The following is a 16,299-nucleotide window of genomic DNA, read 5'->3' as shown; positions in this document are numbered from 1 at the left end:
TTCGGCATGGGTGCCGGCCGCCCCCGCGTCGCTGTGGCCTTGGCTGTTGCGGGGCCGCGGAGCGCGCAGCCCGGTGCCAACGGGGCCTGAGGCCCCGGGCGGTCGGGCCATCTGGTGTCCCGGGCCCGCGGAGCGTGGACGTCGTGGCTGAGGGCCGAAGGGACGGTGGTCCGCGGGGGAGGCAGGGCATGTCCTTCGGAGAGAAGGTGCAGGCGGGCCCGGGCCGAAGGTGGGGGGGGTTGCGGGTGGCTGGGTGGCTTGGAGGCTGGGGGCGGTGCCAGGGAATTGCTAGGGGCTGGGGGCGGGCCTGGGGGCGGAGATTGGGGCGGGGCGAGGAGGGCCCCGGCCCCGGCCCCGGCCCCCAAAGCCCCGCCCCGGCCCCGGCCCCCAAAGCCCCGCCCCGGCCCCCCGGAGGGGCTCGCAGGCCTGCGGAGACGGGATCCAGCCCCCGCCCGGCTCCCCCCAGCGACCGCCCCCTCCCCGCCCCGGCCCCGAGGTTCCTGCTGTCGCCCCGTCCCCTCCGTCGGCCGCCTTCGGGCCCCCGCGGCGCCCTGGGACGCGCGGCCGGCTAGGACGTGGGTGGGTGTGCTTGAAGGGCGGGCTGCGAGGGTGAAGGGCTTGAGAGGAAGAGGAGGTGGTGCATGTGTGTGGCCTCCTGCCCGTGCAGCCGGCGCCCTCGGTGCTCCGCGGCGCCCTGCGGTGCTTCCGGCGGGGCGGGGGCCATGCCACGGGTCGCCCGGAGGGGGGCGCCGCCGCCGCCGCCGCCGCCGCCGCCGCCGCCGCCGCCGCCGTTGGTCGAGGGGGCGTTGGCGGCCAAGGGACAGACAGGAAGGCAGGCAAAAGGCCGAGGAAAAAAAGCCTACAGCACCCGGTATTCCCAGGCGGTCTCCCATCCAAGTACTAACCAGGCCCGACCCTGCTTAGCTTCCGAGATCAGACGAGATCGGGCGCGTTCAGGGTGGTATGGCCGTAGACGTCCGCGGCTGCCGCTGGGCGCCCCAAGAGCCTGCTCTGCGCCTCTCCGGGCCAGGCGCCCGCCGCTCCTCAGCCCTCCGCCCGCCCGATCGCGCCAGCCCGCCTGCATGCTCGCCTGCCGGCCCGACTGATTGATTGACTGACCGCCTCCCGCGCCGCGCCCGGGGTGGCGGAGGGCGCCTGCCCCGGGCCGGGCGGGGGGGGTGGGGGCCAAGACGCCTCCCGCACCCCGGAGCGGAGGCTGTCGCCGGAGCCCGGGCGCGCTCCCGTCCCCGGCCTGGCGGGCGCGTCGCCGCCGCTCGGCTCCCCGGATGGCACGCCGCCCCACCTCGGACCGCTCACTGGCTGGGGGGGTGCCGCGGGCCGGCGCCGGCCGGCTCCGGACGACCCCTGGCCTCTCCTGTTCTTCAGCCGGCCTGGCTCAAAGCCAAGCCGGGGCCGCCCGCGCCGCCGGACCCCATCCTCGGACAGGCAGGGACACAGACACAGGTGCCCACGACAGACAGACAGACACACACACACACACACACAGACGGAGGGACACGGGCACTCGGAGCTGGGCCACAAGGCCTGTGGGGGCGAGGCAGCCACCCCGCCGGAGGGGCGCAGGCCCTGGAGCTGCCTTAGGAGCCCTGGCAGCCGCGGGCCCTGCAGCCACGGTGTCAGGGATGCCGTTCTGCCCCCATTCCTGCCCATCAGCCGAACCGCCGCGGGACCGTGTGCCTGTGTTGCGTGCGCGGCGCCCACGCCCAGGCGCGGAGCGAGTCTCTCTTGTGTCTCTTGCTGTGTTGCGCGCGGCCCTTTTCGGCATGGGTGCCGGCCGCCCCCGCGTCGCTGTGGCCTTGGCTGTTGCGGGGCCGCGGAGCGCGCAGCCCGGTGCCAACGGGGCCTGAGGCCCCGGGCGGTCGGGCCATCTGGTGTCCCGGGCCCGCGGAGCGTGGACGTCGTGGCTGAGGGCCGAAGGGACGGTGGTCCGCGGGGGAGGCAGGGCATGTCCTTCGGAGAGAAGGTGCAGGCGGGCCCGGGCCGAAGGTGGGGGGGGTTGCGGGTGGCTGGGTGGCTTGGAGGCTGGGGGCGGTGCCAGGGAATTGCTAGGGGCTGGGGGCGGGCCTGGGGGCGGAGATTGGGGCGGGGCGAGGAGGGCCCCGGCCCCGGCCCCGGCCCCCAAAGCCCCGCCCCGGCCCCGGCCCCCAAAGCCCCGCCCCGGCCCCCCGGAGGGGCTCGCAGGCCTGCGGAGACGGGATCCAGCCCCCGCCCGGCTCCCCCCAGCGACCGCCCCCTCCCCGCCCCGGCCCCGAGGTTCCTGCTGTCGCCCCGTCCCCTCCGTCGGCCGCCTTCGGGCCCCCGCGGCGCCCTGGGACGCGCGGCCGGCTAGGACGTGGGTGGGTGTGCTTGAAGGGCGGGCTGCGAGGGTGAAGGGCTTGAGAGGAAGAGGAGGTGGTGCATGTGTGTGGCCTCCTGCCCGTGCAGCCGGCGCCCTCGGTGCTCCGCGGCGCCCTGCGGTGCTTCCGGCGGGGCGGGGGCCATGCCACGGGTCGCCCGGAGGGGGGCGCCGCCGCCGCCGCCGCCGCCGCCGCCGCCGCCGCCGCCGCGTTGGTCGAGGGGGCGTTGGCGGCCAAGGGACAGACAGGAAGGCAGGCAAAAGGCCGAGGAAAAAAAGCCTACAGCACCCGGTATTCCCAGGCGGTCTCCCATCCAAGTACTAACCAGGCCCGACCCTGCTTAGCTTCCGAGATCAGACGAGATCGGGCGCGTTCAGGGTGGTATGGCCGTAGACGTCCGCGGCTGCCGCTGGGCGCCCCAAGAGCCTGCTCTGCGCCTCTCCGGGCCAGGCGCCCGCCGCTCCTCAGCCCTCCGCCCGCCCGATCGCGCCAGCCCGCCTGCATGCTCGCCTGCCGGCCCGACTGATTGATTGACTGACCGCCTCCCGCGCCACGCCCGGGGTGGCGGAGGGCGCCTGCCCCGGGCCGGGCGGGGGGGGTGGGGGCCAAGACGCCTCCCGCACCCCGGAGCGGAGGCTGTCGCCGGAGCCCGGGCGCGCTCCCGTCCCCGGCCTGGCGGGCGCGTCGCCGCCGCTCGGCTCCCCGGATGGCACGCCGCCCCACCTCGGACCGCTCACTGGCTGGGGGGGTGCCGCGGGCCGGCGCCGGCCGGCTCCGGACGACCCCTGGCCTCTCCTGTTCTTCAGCCGGCCTGGCTCAAAGCCAAGCCGGGGCCGCCCGCGCCGCCGGACCCCATCCTCGGACAGGCAGGGACACAGACACAGGTGCCCACGACAGACAGACAGACACACACACACACACACACAGACGGAGGGACACGGGCACTCGGAGCTGGGCCACAAGGCCTGTGGGGGCGAGGCAGCCACCCCGCCGGAGGGGCGCAGGCCCTGGAGCTGCCTTAGGAGCCCTGGCAGCCGCGGGCCCTGCAGCCACGGTGTCAGGGATGCCGTTCTGCCCCCATTCCTGCCCATCAGCCGAACCGCCGCGGGACCGTGTGCCTGTGTTGCGTGCGCGGCGCCCACGCCCAGGCGCGGAGCGAGTCTCTCTTGTGTCTCTTGCTGTGTTGCGCGCGGCCCTTTTCGGCATGGGTGCCGGCCGCCCCCGCGTCGCTGTGGCCTTGGCTGTTGCGGGGCCGCGGAGCGCGCAGCCCGGTGCCAACGGGGCCTGAGGCCCCGGGCGGTCGGGCCATCTGGTGTCCCGGGCCCGCGGAGCGTGGACGTCGTGGCTGAGGGCCGAAGGGACGGTGGTCCGCGGGGGAGGCAGGGCATGTCCTTCGGAGAGAAGGTGCAGGCGGGCCCGGGCCGAAGGTGGGGGGGGTTGCGGGTGGCTGGGTGGCTTGGAGGCTGGGGGCGGTGCCAGGGAATTGCTAGGGGCTGGGGGCGGGCCTGGGGGCGGAGATTGGGGCGGGGCGAGGAGGGCCCCGGCCCCGGCCCCGGCCCCCAAAGCCCCGCCCCGGCCCCGGCCCCCAAAGCCCCGCCCCGGCCCCCCGGAGGGGCTCGCAGGCCTGCGGAGACGGGATCCAGCCCCCGCCCGGCTCCCCCCAGCGACCGCCCCCTCCCCGCCCCGGCCCCGAGGTTCCTGCTGTCGCCCCGTCCCCTCCGTCGGCCGCCTTCGGGCCCCCGCGGCGCCCTGGGACGCGCGGCCGGCTAGGACGTGGGTGGGTGTGCTTGAAGGGCGGGCTGCGAGGGTGAAGGGCTTGAGAGGAAGAGGAGGTGGTGCATGTGTGTGGCCTCCTGCCCGTGCAGCCGGCGCCCTCGGTGCTCCGCGGCGCCCTGCGGTGCTTCCGGCGGGGCGGGGGCCATGCCACGGGTCGCCCGGAGGGGGGCGCCGCCGCCGCCGCCGCCGCCGCCGCCGCCGCCGCCGCCGCCGCGTTGGTCGAGGGGGCGTTGGCGGCCAAGGGACAGACAGGAAGGCAGGCAAAAGGCCGAGGAAAAAAAGCCTACAGCACCCGGTATTCCCAGGCGGTCTCCCATCCAAGTACTAACCAGGCCCGACCCTGCTTAGCTTCCGAGATCAGACGAGATCGGGCGCGTTCAGGGTGGTATGGCCGTAGACGTCCGCGGCTGCCGCTGGGCGCCCCAAGAGCCTGCTCTGCGCCTCTCCGGGCCAGGCGCCCGCCGCTCCTCAGCCCTCCGCCCGCCCGATCGCGCCAGCCCGCCTGCATGCTCGCCTGCCGGCCCGACTGATTGATTGACTGACCGCCTCCCGCGCCGCGCCCGGGGTGGCGGAGGGCGCCTGCCCCGGGCCGGGCGGGGGGGGTGGGGGCCAAGACGCCTCCCGCACCCCGGAGCGGAGGCTGTCGCCGGAGCCCGGGCGCGCTCCCGTCCCCGGCCTGGCGGGCGCGTCGCCGCCGCTCGGCTCCCCGGATGGCACGCCGCCCCACCTCGGACCGCTCACTGGCTGGGGGGGTGCCGCGGGCCGGCGCCGGCCGGCTCCGGACGACCCCTGGCCTCTCCTGTTCTTCAGCCGGCCTGGCTCAAAGCCAAGCCGGGGCCGCCCGCGCCGCCGGACCCCATCCTCGGACAGGCAGGGACACAGACACAGGTGCCCACGACAGACAGACAGACACACACACACACACACACAGACGGAGGGACACGGGCACTCGGAGCTGGGCCACAAGGCCTGTGGGGGCGAGGCAGCCACCCCGCCGGAGGGGCGCAGGCCCTGGAGCTGCCTTAGGAGCCCTGGCAGCCGCGGGCCCTGCAGCCACGGTGTCAGGGATGCCGTTCTGCCCCCATTCCTGCCCATCAGCCGAACCGCCGCGGGACCGTGTGCCTGTGTTGCGTGCGCGGCGCCCACGCCCAGGCGCGGAGCGAGTCTCTCTTGTGTCTCTTGCTGTGTTGCGCGCGGCCCTTTTCGGCATGGGTGCCGGCCGCCCCCGCGTCGCTGTGGCCTTGGCTGTTGCGGGGCCGCGGAGCGCGCAGCCCGGTGCCAACGGGGCCTGAGGCCCCGGGCGGTCGGGCCATCTGGTGTCCCGGGCCCGCGGAGCGTGGACGTCGTGGCTGAGGGCCGAAGGGACGGTGGTCCGCGGGGGAGGCAGGGCATGTCCTTCGGAGAGAAGGTGCAGGCGGGCCCGGGCCGAAGGTGGGGGGGGTTGCGGGTGGCTGGGTGGCTTGGAGGCTGGGGGCGGTGCCAGGGAATTGCTAGGGGCTGGGGGCGGGCCTGGGGGCGGAGATTGGGGCGGGGCGAGGAGGGCCCGCAGGCGGGCCCGGCCCCGGCCCCGGCCCCGGCCCCCAAAGCCCCGCCCCGGCCCCGGCCCCCAAAGCCCCGCCCCGGCCCCCCGGAGGGGCTCGCAGGCCTGCGGAGACGGGATCCAGCCCCCGCCCGGCTCCCCCCAGCGACCGCCCCCTCCCCGCCCCGGCCCCGAGGTTCCTGCTGTCGCCCCGTCCCCTCCGTCGGCCGCCTTCGGGCCCCCGCGGCGCCCTGGGACGCGCGGCCGGCTAGGACGTGGGTGGGTGTGCTTGAAGGGCGGGCTGCGAGGGTGAAGGGCTTGAGAGGAAGAGGAGGTGGTGCATGTGTGTGGCCTCCTGCCCGTGCAGCCGGCGCCCTCGGTGCTCCGCGGCGCCCTGCGGTGCTTCCGGCGGGGCGGGGGCCATGCCACGGGTCGCCCGGAGGGGGGCGCCGCCGCCGCCGCCGCCGCCGCCGCCGCGTTGGTCGAGGGGGCGTTGGCGGCCAAGGGACAGACAGGAAGGCAGGCAAAAGGCCGAGGAAAAAAAGCCTACAGCACCCGGTATTCCCAGGCGGTCTCCCATCCAAGTACTAACCAGGCCCGACCCTGCTTAGCTTCCGAGATCAGACGAGATCGGGCGCGTTCAGGGTGGTATGGCCGTAGACGTCCGCGGCTGCCGCTGGGCGCCCCAAGAGCCTGCTCTGCGCCTCTCCGGGCCAGGCGCCCGCCGCTCCTCAGCCCTCCGCCCGCCCGATCGCGCCAGCCCGCCTGCATGCTCGCCTGCCGGCCCGACTGATTGATTGACTGACCGCCTCCCGCGCCGCGCCCGGGGTGGCGGAGGGCGCCTGCCCCGGGCCGGGCGGGGGGGGTGGGGGCCAAGACGCCTCCCGCACCCCGGAGCGGAGGCTGTCGCCGGAGCCCGGGCGCGCTCCCGTCCCCGGCCTGGCGGGCGCGTCGCCGCCGCTCGGCTCCCCGGATGGCACGCCGCCCCACCTCGGACCGCTCACTGGCTGGGGGGGTGCCGCGGGCCGGCGCCGGCCGGCTCCGGACGACCCCTGGCCTCTCCTGTTCTTCAGCCGGCCTGGCTCAAAGCCAAGCCGGGGCCGCCCGCGCCGCCGGACCCCATCCTCGGACAGGCAGGGACACAGACACAGGTGCCCACGACAGACAGACAGACACACACACACACACACACACAGACGGAGGGACACGGGCACTCGGAGCTGGGCCACAAGGCCTGTGGGGGCGAGGCAGCCACCCCGCCGGAGGGGCGCAGGCCCTGGAGCTGCCTTAGGAGCCCTGGCAGCCGCGGGCCCTGCAGCCACGGTGTCAGGGATGCCGTTCTGCCCCCATTCCTGCCCATCAGCCGAACCGCCGCGGGACCGTGTGCCTGTGTTGCGTGCGCGGCGCCCACGCCCAGGCGCGGAGCGAGTCTCTCTTGTGTCTCTTGCTGTGTTGCGCGCGGCCCTTTTCGGCATGGGTGCCGGCCGCCCCCGCGTCGCTGTGGCCTTGGCTGTTGCGGGGCCGCGGAGCGCGCAGCCTGGTGCCAACGGGGCCTGAGGCCCCGGGCGGTCGGGCCATCTGGTGTCCCGGGCCCGCGGAGCGTGGACGTCGTGGCTGACGGTGGTCCGCGGGGGAGGCAGGGCATGTCCTTCGGAGAGAAGGTGCAGGCGGGCCCGGGCCGAAGGTGGGGGGGGTTGCGGGTGGCTGGGTGGCTTGGAGGCTGGGGGCGGTGCCAGGGAATTGCTAGGGGCTGGGGGCGGGCCTGGGGGCGGAGATTGGGGCGGGGCGAGGAGGGCCCGCAGGCGGGCCCGGCCCCGGCCCCGGCCCCGGCCCCCAAAGCCCCGCCCCGGCCCCGGCCCCCAAAGCCCCGCCCCGGCCCCCCGGAGGGGCTCGCAGGCCTGCGGAGACGGGATCCAGCCCCCGCCCGGCTCCCCCCAGCGACCGCCCCCTCCCCGCCCCGGCCCCGAGGTTCCTGCTGTCGCCCCGTCCCCTCCGTCGGCCGCCTTCGGGCCCCCGCGGCGCCCTGGGACGCGCGGCCGGCTAGGACGTGGGTGGGTGTGCTTGAAGGGCGGGCTGCGAGGGTGAAGGGCTTGAGAGGAAGAGGAGGTGGTGCATGTGTGTGGCCTCCTGCCCGTGCAGCCGGCGCCCTCGGTGCTCCGCGGCGCCCTGCGGTGCTTCCGGCGGGGCGGGGGCCATGCCACGGGTCGCCCGGAGGGGGGCGCCGCCGCCGCCGCCGCCGCCGCCGCCGCCGCCGCCGCCGCCGCGTTGGTCGAGGGGGCGTTGGCGGCCAAGGGACAGACAGGAAGGCAGGCAAAAGGCCGAGGAAAAAAAGCCTACAGCACCCGGTATTCCCAGGCGGTCTCCCATCCAAGTACTAACCAGGCCCGACCCTGCTTAGCTTCCGAGATCAGACGAGATCGGGCGCGTTCAGGGTGGTATGGCCGTAGACGTCCGCGGCTGCCGCTGGGCGCCCCAAGAGCCTGCTCTGCGCCTCTCCGGGCCAGGCGCCCGCCGCTCCTCAGCCCTCCGCCCGCCCGATCGCGCCAGCCCGCCTGCATGCTCGCCTGCCGGCCCGACTGATTGATTGACTGACCGCCTCCCGCGCCGCGCCCGGGGTGGCGGAGGGCGCCTGCCCCGGGCCGGGCGGGGGGGGTGGGGGCCAAGACGCCTCCCGCACCCCGGAGCGGAGGCTGTCGCCGGAGCCCGGGCGCGCTCCCGTCCCCGGCCTGGCGGGCGCGTCGCCGCCGCTCGGCTCCCCGGATGGCACGCCGCCCCACCTCGGACCGCTCACTGGCTGGGGGGGTGCCGCGGGCCGGCGCCGGCCGGCTCCGGACGACCCCTGGCCTCTCCTGTTCTTCAGCCGGCCTGGCTCAAAGCCAAGCCGGGGCCGCCCGCGCCGCCGGACCCCATCCTCGGACAGGCAGGGACACAGACACAGGTGCCCACGACAGACAGACAGACACACACACACACACACACAGACGGAGGGACACGGGCACTCGGAGCTGGGCCACAAGGCCTGTGGGGGCGAGGCAGCCACCCCGCCGGAGGGGCGCAGGCCCTGGAGCTGCCTTAGGAGCCCTGGCAGCCGCGGGCCCTGCAGCCACGGTGTCAGGGATGCCGTTCTGCCCCCATTCCTGCCCATCAGCCGAACCGCCGCGGGACCGTGTGCCTGTGTTGCGTGCGCGGCGCCCACGCCCAGGCGCGGAGCGAGTCTCTCTTGTGTCTCTTGCTGTGTTGCGCGCGGCCCTTTTCGGCATGGGTGCCGGCCGCCCCCGCGTCGCTGTGGCCTTGGCTGTTGCGGGGCCGCGGAGCGCGCAGCCCGGTGCCAACGGGGCCTGAGGCCCCGGGCGGTCGGGCCATCTGGTGTCCCGGGCCCGCGGAGCGTGGACGTCGTGGCTGAGGGCCGAAGGGACGGTGGTCCGCGGGGGAGGCAGGGCATGTCCTTCGGAGAGAAGGTGCAGGCGGGCCCGGGCCGAAGGTGGGGGGGGTTGCGGGTGGCTGGGTGGCTTGGAGGCTGGGGGCGGTGCCAGGGAATTGCTAGGGGCTGGGGGCGGGCCTGGGGGCGGAGATTGGGGCGGGGCGAGGAGGGCCCGCAGGCGGGCCCGGCCCCGGCCCCGGCCCCGGCCCCCAAAGCCCCGCCCCGGCCCCGGCCCCCAAAGCCCCGCCCCGGCCCCCCGGAGGGGCTCGCAGGCCTGCGGAGACGGGATCCAGCCCCCGCCCGGCTCCCCCCAGCGACCGCCCCCTCCCCGCCCCGGCCCCGAGGTTCCTGCTGTCGCCCCGTCCCCTCCGTCGGCCGCCTTCGGGCCCCCGCGGCGCCCTGGGACGCGCGGCCGGCTAGGACGTGGGTGGGTGTGCTTGAAGGGCGGGCTGCGAGGGTGAAGGGCTTGAGAGGAAGAGGAGGTGGTGCATGTGTGTGGCCTCCTGCCCGTGCAGCCGGCGCCCTCGGTGCTCCGCGGCGCCCTGCGGTGCTTCCGGCGGGGCGGGGGCCATGCCACGGGTCGCCCGGAGGGGGGCGCCGCCGCCGCCGCCGCCGCCGCCGCCGCCGCCGCCGCTTGGTCGAGGGGGCGTTGGCGGCCAAGGGACAGACAGGAAGGCAGGCAAAAGGCCGAGGAAAAAAAGCCTACAGCACCCGGTATTCCCAGGCGGTCTCCCATCCAAGTACTAACCAGGCCCGACCCTGCTTAGCTTCCGAGATCAGACGAGATCGGGCGCGTTCAGGGTGGTATGGCCGTAGACGTCCGCGGCTGCCGCTGGGCGCCCCAAGAGCCTGCTCTGCGCCTCTCCGGGCCAGGCGCCCGCCGCTCCTCAGCCCTCCGCCCGCCCGATCGCGCCAGCCCGCCTGCATGCTCGCCTGCCGGCCCGACTGATTGATTGACTGACCGCCTCCCGCGCCGCGCCCGGGGTGGCGGAGGGCGCCTGCCCCGGGCCGGGCGGGGGGGGTGGGGGCCAAGACGCCTCCCGCACCCCGGAGCGGAGGCTGTCGCCGGAGCCCGGGCGCGCTCCCGTCCCCGGCCTGGCGGGCGCGTCGCCGCCGCTCGGCTCCCCGGATGGCACGCCGCCCCACCTCGGACCGCTCACTGGCTGGGGGGGTGCCGCGGGCCGGCGCCGGCCGGCTCCGGACGACCCCTGGCCTCTCCTGTTCTTCAGCCGGCCTGGCTCAAAGCCAAGCCGGGGCCGCCCGCGCCGCCGGACCCCATCCTCGGACAGGCAGGGACACAGACACAGGTGCCCACGACAGACAGACAGACACACACACACACACACACAGACGGAGGGACACGGGCACTCGGAGCTGGGCCACAAGGCCTGTGGGGGCGAGGCAGCCACCCCGCCGGAGGGGCGCAGGCCCTGGAGCTGCCTTAGGAGCCCTGGCAGCCGCGGGCCCTGCAGCCACGGTGTCAGGGATGCCGTTCTGCCCCCATTCCTGCCCATCAGCCGAACCGCCGCGGGACCGTGTGCCTGTGTTGCGTGCGCGGCGCCCACGCCCAGGCGCGGAGCGAGTCTCTCTTGTGTCTCTTGCTGTGTTGCGCGCGGCCCTTTTCGGCATGGGTGCCGGCCGCCCCCGCGTCGCTGTGGCCTTGGCTGTTGCGGGGCCGCGGAGCGCGCAGCCCGGTGCCAACGGGGCCTGAGGCCCCGGGCGGTCGGGCCATCTGGTGTCCCGGGCCCGCGGAGCGTGGACGTCGTGGCTGAGGGCCGAAGGGACGGTGGTCCGCGGGGGAGGCAGGGCATGTCCTTCGGAGAGAAGGTGCAGGCGGGCCCGGGCCGAAGGTGGGGGGGGTTGCGGGTGGCTGGGTGGCTTGGAGGCTGGGGGCGGTGCCAGGGAATTGCTAGGGGCTGGGGGCGGGCCTGGGGGCGGAGATTGGGGCGGGGCGAGGAGGGCCCGCAGGCGGGCCCGGCCCCGGCCCCGGCCCCGGCCCCCAAAGCCCCGCCCCGGCCCCGGCCCCCAAAGCCCCGCCCCGGCCCCCCGGAGGGGCTCGCAGGCCTGCGGAGACGGGATCCAGCCCCCGCCCGGCTCCCCCCAGCGACCGCCCCCTCCCCGCCCCGGCCCCGAGGTTCCTGCTGTCGCCCCGTCCCCTCCGTCGGCCGCCTTCGGGCCCCCGCGGCGCCCTGGGACGCGCGGCCGGCTAGGACGTGGGTGGGTGTGCTTGAAGGGCGGGCTGCGAGGGTGAAGGGCTTGAGAGGAAGAGGAGGTGGTGCATGTGTGTGGCCTCCTGCCCGTGCAGCCGGCGCCCTCGGTGCTCCGCGGCGCCCTGCGGTGCTTCCGGCGGGGCGGGGGCCATGCCACGGGTCGCCCGGAGGGGGCGCCGCCGCCGCCGCCGCCGCCGCCGCCGCCGCCGCCGCCGCTTGGTCGAGGGGGCGTTGGCGGCCAAGGGACAGACAGGAAGGCAGGCAAAAGGCCGAGGAAAAAAAGCCTACAGCACCCGGTATTCCCAGGCGGTCTCCCATCCAAGTACTAACCAGGCCCGACCCTGCTTAGCTTCCGAGATCAGACGAGATCGGGCGCGTTCAGGGTGGTATGGCCGTAGACGTCCGCGGCTGCCGCTGGGCGCCCCAAGAGCCTGCTCTGCGCCTCTCCGGGCCAGGCGCCCGCCGCTCCTCAGCCCTCCGCCCGCCCGATCGCGCCAGCCCGCCTGCATGCTCGCCTGCCGGCCCGACTGATTGATTGACTGACCGCCTCCCGCGCCGCGCCCGGGGTGGCGGAGGGCGCCTGCCCCGGGCCGGGCGGGGGGGGTGGGGGCCAAGACGCCTCCCGCACCCCGGAGCGGAGGCTGTCGCCGGAGCCCGGGCGCGCTCCCGTCCCCGGCCTGGCGGGCGCGTCGCCGCCGCTCGGCTCCCCGGATGGCACGCCGCCCCACCTCGGACCGCTCACTGGCTGGGGGGGTGCCGCGGGCCGGCGCCGGCCGGCTCCGGACGACCCCTGGCCTCTCCTGTTCTTCAGCCGGCCTGGCTCAAAGCCAAGCCGGGGCCGCCCGCGCCGCCGGACCCCATCCTCGGACAGGCAGGGACACAGACACAGGTGCCCACGACAGACAGACAGACACACACACACACACACACACAGACGGAGGGACACGGGCACTCGGAGCTGGGCCACAAGGCCTGTGGGGGCGAGGCAGCCACCCCGCCGGAGGGGCGCAGGCCCTGGAGCTGCCTTAGGAGCCCTGGCAGCCGCGGGCCCTGCAGCCACGGTGTCAGGGATGCCGTTCTGCCCCCATTCCTGCCCATCAGCCGAACCGCCGCGGGACCGTGTGCCTGTGTTGCGTGCGCGGCGCCCACGCCCAGGCGCGGAGCGAGTCTCTCTTGTGTCTCTTGCTGTGTTGCGCGCGGCCCTTTTCGGCATGGGTGCCGGCCGCCCCCGCGTCGCTGTGGCCTTGGCTGTTGCGGGGCCGCGGAGCGCGCAGCCCGGTGCCAACGGGGCCTGAGGCCCCGGGCGGTCGGGCCATCTGGTGTCCCGGGCCCGCGGAGCGTGGACGTCGTGGCTGAGGGCCGAAGGGACGGTGGTCCGCGGGGGAGGCAGGGCATGTCCTTCGGAGAGAAGGTGCAGGCGGGCCCGGGCCGAAGGTGGGGGGGGTTGCGGGTGGCTGGGTGGCTTGGAGGCTGGGGGCGGTGCCAGGGAATTGCTAGGGGCTGGGGGCGGGCCTGGGGGCGGAGATTGGGGCGGGGCGAGGAGGGCCCGCAGGCGCCCGGCCCCGGCCCCGGCCCCGGCCCAAAGCCCCGCCCCGGCCCCGGCCCCCAAAGCCCCGCCCCGGCCCCCCGGAGGGGCTCGCAGGCCTGCGGAGACGGGATCCAGCCCCCGCCCGGCTCCCCCCAGCGACCGCCCCCTCCCCGCCCCGGCCCCGAGGTTCCTGCTGTCGCCCCGTCCCCTCCGTCGGCCGCCTTCGGGCCCCCGCGGCGCCCTGGGACGCGCGGCCGGCTAGGACGTGGGTGGGTGTGCTTGAAGGGCGGGCTGCGAGGGTGAAGGGCTTGAGAGGAAGAGGAGGTGGTGCATGTGTGTGGCCTCCTGCCCGTGCAGCCGGCGCCCTCGGTGCTCCGCGGCGCCCTGCGGTGCTTCCGGCGGGGCGGGGGCCATGCCACGGGTCGCCCGGAGGGGGGCGCCGCCGCCGCCGCCGCCGCCGCCGCCGCCGCCGCCGCCGCCGCGTTGGTCGAGGGGGCGTTGGCGGCCAAGGGACAGACAGGAAGGCAGGCAAAAGGCCGAGGAAAAAAAGCCTACAGCACCCGGTATTCCCAGGCGGTCTCCCATCCAAGTACTAACCAGGCCCGACCCTGCTTAGCTTCCGAGATCAGACGAGATCGGGCGCGTTCAGGGTGGTATGGCCGTAGACGTCCGCGGCTGCCGCTGGGCGCCCCAAGAGCCTGCTCTGCGCCTCTCCGGGCCAGGCGCCCGCCGCTCCTCAGCCCTCCGCCCGCCCGATCGCGCCAGCCCGCCTGCATGCTCGCCTGCCGGCCCGACTGATTGATTGACTGACCGCCTCCCGCGCCGCGCCCGGGGTGGCGGAGGGCGCCTGCCCCGGGCCGGGCGGGGGGGGTGGGGGCCAAGACGCCTCCCGCACCCCGGAGCGGAGGCTGTCGCCGGAGCCCGGGCGCGCTCCCGTCCCCGGCCTGGCGGGCGCGTCGCCGCCGCTCGGCTCCCCGGATGGCACGCCGCCCCACCTCGGACCGCTCACTGGCTGGGGGGGTGCCGCGGGCCGGCGCCGGCCGGCTCCGGACGACCCCTGGCCTCTCCTGTTCTTCAGCCGGCCTGGCTCAAAGCCAAGCCGGGGCCGCCCGCGCCGCCGGACCCCATCCTCGGACAGGCAGGGACACAGACACAGGTGCCCACGACAGACAGACAGACACACACACACACACACACACAGACGGAGGGACACGGGCACTCGGAGCTGGGCCACAAGGCCTGTGGGGGCCACTCGGAGCTGGGCCACAAGGCCTGTGGGGGCGAGGCAGCCACCCCGCCGGAGGGGCGCAGGCCCTGGAGCTGCCTTAGGAGCCCTGGCAGCCGCGGGCCCTGCAGCCACGGTGTCAGGGATGCCGTTCTGCCCCCATTCCTGCCCATCAGCCGAACCGCCGCGGGACCGTGTGCCTGTGTTGCGTGCGCGGCGCCCACGCCCAGGCGCGGAGCGAGTCTCTCTTGTGTCTCTTGCTGTGTTGCGCGCGGCCCTTTTCGGCATGGGTGCCGGCCGCCCCCGCGTCGCTGTGGCCTTGGCTGTTGCGGGGCCGCGGAGCGCGCAGCCCGGTGCCAACGGGGCCTGAGGCCCCGGGCGGTCGGGCCATCTGGTGTCCCGGGCCCGCGGAGCGTGGACGTCGTGGCTGAGGGCCGAAGGGACGGTGGTCCGCGGGGGAGGCAGGGCATGTCCTTCGGAGAGAAGGTGCAGGCGGGCCCGGGCCGAAGGTGGGGGGGGTTGCGGGTGGCTGGGTGGCTTGGAGGCTGGGGGCGGTGCCAGGGAATTGCTAGGGGCTGGGGGCGGGCCTGGGGGCGGAGATTGGGGCGGGGCGAGGAGGGCCCCGGCCCCGGCCCCGGCCCCCAAAGCCCCGCCCCGGCCCCGGCCCCCAAAGCCCCGCCCCGGCCCCCCGGAGGGGCTCGCAGGCCTGCGGAGACGGGATCCAGCCCCCGCCCGGCTCCCCCCAGCGACCGCCCCCTCCCCGCCCCGGCCCCGAGGTTCCTGCTGTCGCCCCGTCCCCTCCGTCGGCCGCCTTCGGGCCCCCGCGGCGCCCTGGGACACGCGGCCGGCTAGGACGTGGGTGGGTGTGCTTGAAGGGCGGGCTGCGAGGGTGAAGGGCTTGAGAGGAAGAGGAGGTGGTGCATGTGTGTGGCCTCCTGCCCGTGCAGCCGGCGCCCTCGGTGCTCCGCGGCGCCCTGCGGTGCTTCCGGCGGGGCGGGGGCCATGCCACGGGTCGCCCGGAGGGGGGCGCCGCCGCCGCCGCCGCCGCCGCCGCCGCCGCCGCCGCCGCCGCCGCGTTGGTCGAGGGGGCGTTGGCGGCCAAGGGACAGACAGGAAGGCAGGCAAAAGGCCGAGGAAAAAAAGCCTACAGCACCCGGTATTCCCAGGCGGTCTCCCATCCAAGTACTAACCAGGCCCGACCCTGCTTAGCTTCCGAGATCAGACGAGATCGGGCGCGTTCAGGGTGGTATGGCCGTAGACGTCCGCGGCTGCCGCTGGGCGCCCCAAGAGCCTGCTCTGCGCCTCTCCGGGCCAGGCGCCCGCCGCTCCTCAGCCCTCCGCCCGCCCGATCGCGCCAGCCCGCCTGCATGCTCGCCTGCCGGCCCGACTGATTGATTGACTGACCGCCTCCCGCGCCACGCCCGGGGTGGCGGAGGGCGCCTGCCCCGGGCCGGGCGGGGGGGGTGGGGGCCAAGACGCCTCCCGCACCCCGGAGCGGAGGCTGTCGCCGGAGCCCGGGCGCGCTCCCGTCCCCGGCCTGGCGGGCGCGTCGCCGCCGCTCGGCTCCCCGGATGGCACGCCGCCCCACCTCGGACCGCTCACTGGCTGGGGGGGTGCCGCGGGCCGGCGCCGGCCGGCTCCGGACGACCCCTGGCCTCTCCTGTTCTTCAGCCGGCCTGGCTCAAAGCCAAGCCGGGGCCGCCCGCGCCGCCGGACCCCATCCTCGGACAGGCAGGGACACAGACACAGGTGCCCACGACAGACAGACAGACACACACACACACACACACAGACGGAGGGACACGGGCACTCGGAGCTGGGCCACAAGGCCTGTGGGGGCGAGGCAGCCACCCCGCCGGAGGGGCGCAGGCCCTGGAGCTGCCTTAGGAGCCCTGGCAGCCGCGGGCCCTGCAGCCACGGTGTCAGGGATGCCGTTCTGCCCCCATTCCTGCCCATCAGCCGAACCGCCGCGGGACCGTGTGCCTGTGTTGCGTGCGCGGCGCCCACGCCCAGGCGCGGAGCGAGTCTCTCTTGTGTCTCTTGCTGTGTTGCGCGCGGCCCTTTTCGGCATGGGTGCCGGCCGCCCCCGCGTCGCTGTGGCCTTGGCTGTTGCGGGGCCGCGGAGCGCGCAGCCCGGTGCCAACGGGGCCTGAGGCCCCGGGCGGTCGGGCCATCTGGTGTCCCGGGCCCGCGGAGCGTGGACGTCGTGGCTGAGGGCCGAAGGGACGGTGGTCCGCGGGGGAGGCAGGGCATGTCCTTCGGA

General features: G+C 76.2%; 9 non-coding genes across 9 annotated transcripts; all 9 read right to left on the bottom strand.

Moving 5' to 3' along the window:
* Window positions 1–856: 856 nt before the first annotated feature.
* On the bottom strand, window positions 857–975 carry LOC140598790 (5S ribosomal RNA). The gene has a single exon (XR_012001350.1). It is a non-coding gene; the product is annotated as a 5S ribosomal RNA (ribosomal RNA).
* A 1,658-nt stretch (window positions 976–2,633) lies between these two features.
* On the bottom strand, window positions 2,634–2,752 carry LOC140598789 (5S ribosomal RNA). Its single transcript, XR_012001349.1, has one exon. It is a non-coding gene; the product is annotated as a 5S ribosomal RNA (ribosomal RNA).
* Window positions 2,753–4,413: 1,661 nt separating this feature from the next.
* On the bottom strand, window positions 4,414–4,532 carry LOC140598788 (5S ribosomal RNA). The gene has a single exon (XR_012001348.1). It is a non-coding gene; the product is annotated as a 5S ribosomal RNA (ribosomal RNA).
* Window positions 4,533–6,195: 1,663 nt separating this feature from the next.
* LOC140598787 (5S ribosomal RNA) lies at window positions 6,196–6,314 on the bottom strand. Its single transcript, XR_012001347.1, has one exon. It is a non-coding gene; the product is annotated as a 5S ribosomal RNA (ribosomal RNA).
* Window positions 6,315–7,982: 1,668 nt separating this feature from the next.
* Window positions 7,983–8,101, bottom strand: LOC140598786 (5S ribosomal RNA). Its single transcript, XR_012001346.1, has one exon. It is a non-coding gene; the product is annotated as a 5S ribosomal RNA (ribosomal RNA).
* A 1,671-nt stretch (window positions 8,102–9,772) lies between these two features.
* On the bottom strand, window positions 9,773–9,891 carry LOC140598785 (5S ribosomal RNA). The gene has a single exon (XR_012001345.1). It is a non-coding gene; the product is annotated as a 5S ribosomal RNA (ribosomal RNA).
* Window positions 9,892–11,564: 1,673 nt separating this feature from the next.
* Window positions 11,565–11,683, bottom strand: LOC140598784 (5S ribosomal RNA). The gene has a single exon (XR_012001344.1). It is a non-coding gene; the product is annotated as a 5S ribosomal RNA (ribosomal RNA).
* A 1,676-nt stretch (window positions 11,684–13,359) lies between these two features.
* Window positions 13,360–13,478, bottom strand: LOC140598783 (5S ribosomal RNA). The gene has a single exon (XR_012001343.1). It is a non-coding gene; the product is annotated as a 5S ribosomal RNA (ribosomal RNA).
* A 1,699-nt stretch (window positions 13,479–15,177) lies between these two features.
* Window positions 15,178–15,296, bottom strand: LOC140598781 (5S ribosomal RNA). Its single transcript, XR_012001341.1, has one exon. It is a non-coding gene; the product is annotated as a 5S ribosomal RNA (ribosomal RNA).
* Window positions 15,297–16,299: the final 1,003 nt, after the last annotated feature.

The sequence above is a fragment of the Vulpes vulpes genome, chromosome 4, assembly GCF_048418805.1.
Source record: "Vulpes vulpes isolate BD-2025 chromosome 4, VulVul3, whole genome shotgun sequence".
Lineage (NCBI taxonomy): Eukaryota > Metazoa > Chordata > Mammalia > Carnivora > Canidae > Vulpes > Vulpes vulpes.
Note: the sequence above shows the minus strand (reverse complement) of the source record. Positions and strands in the feature narration are given on the sequence as shown.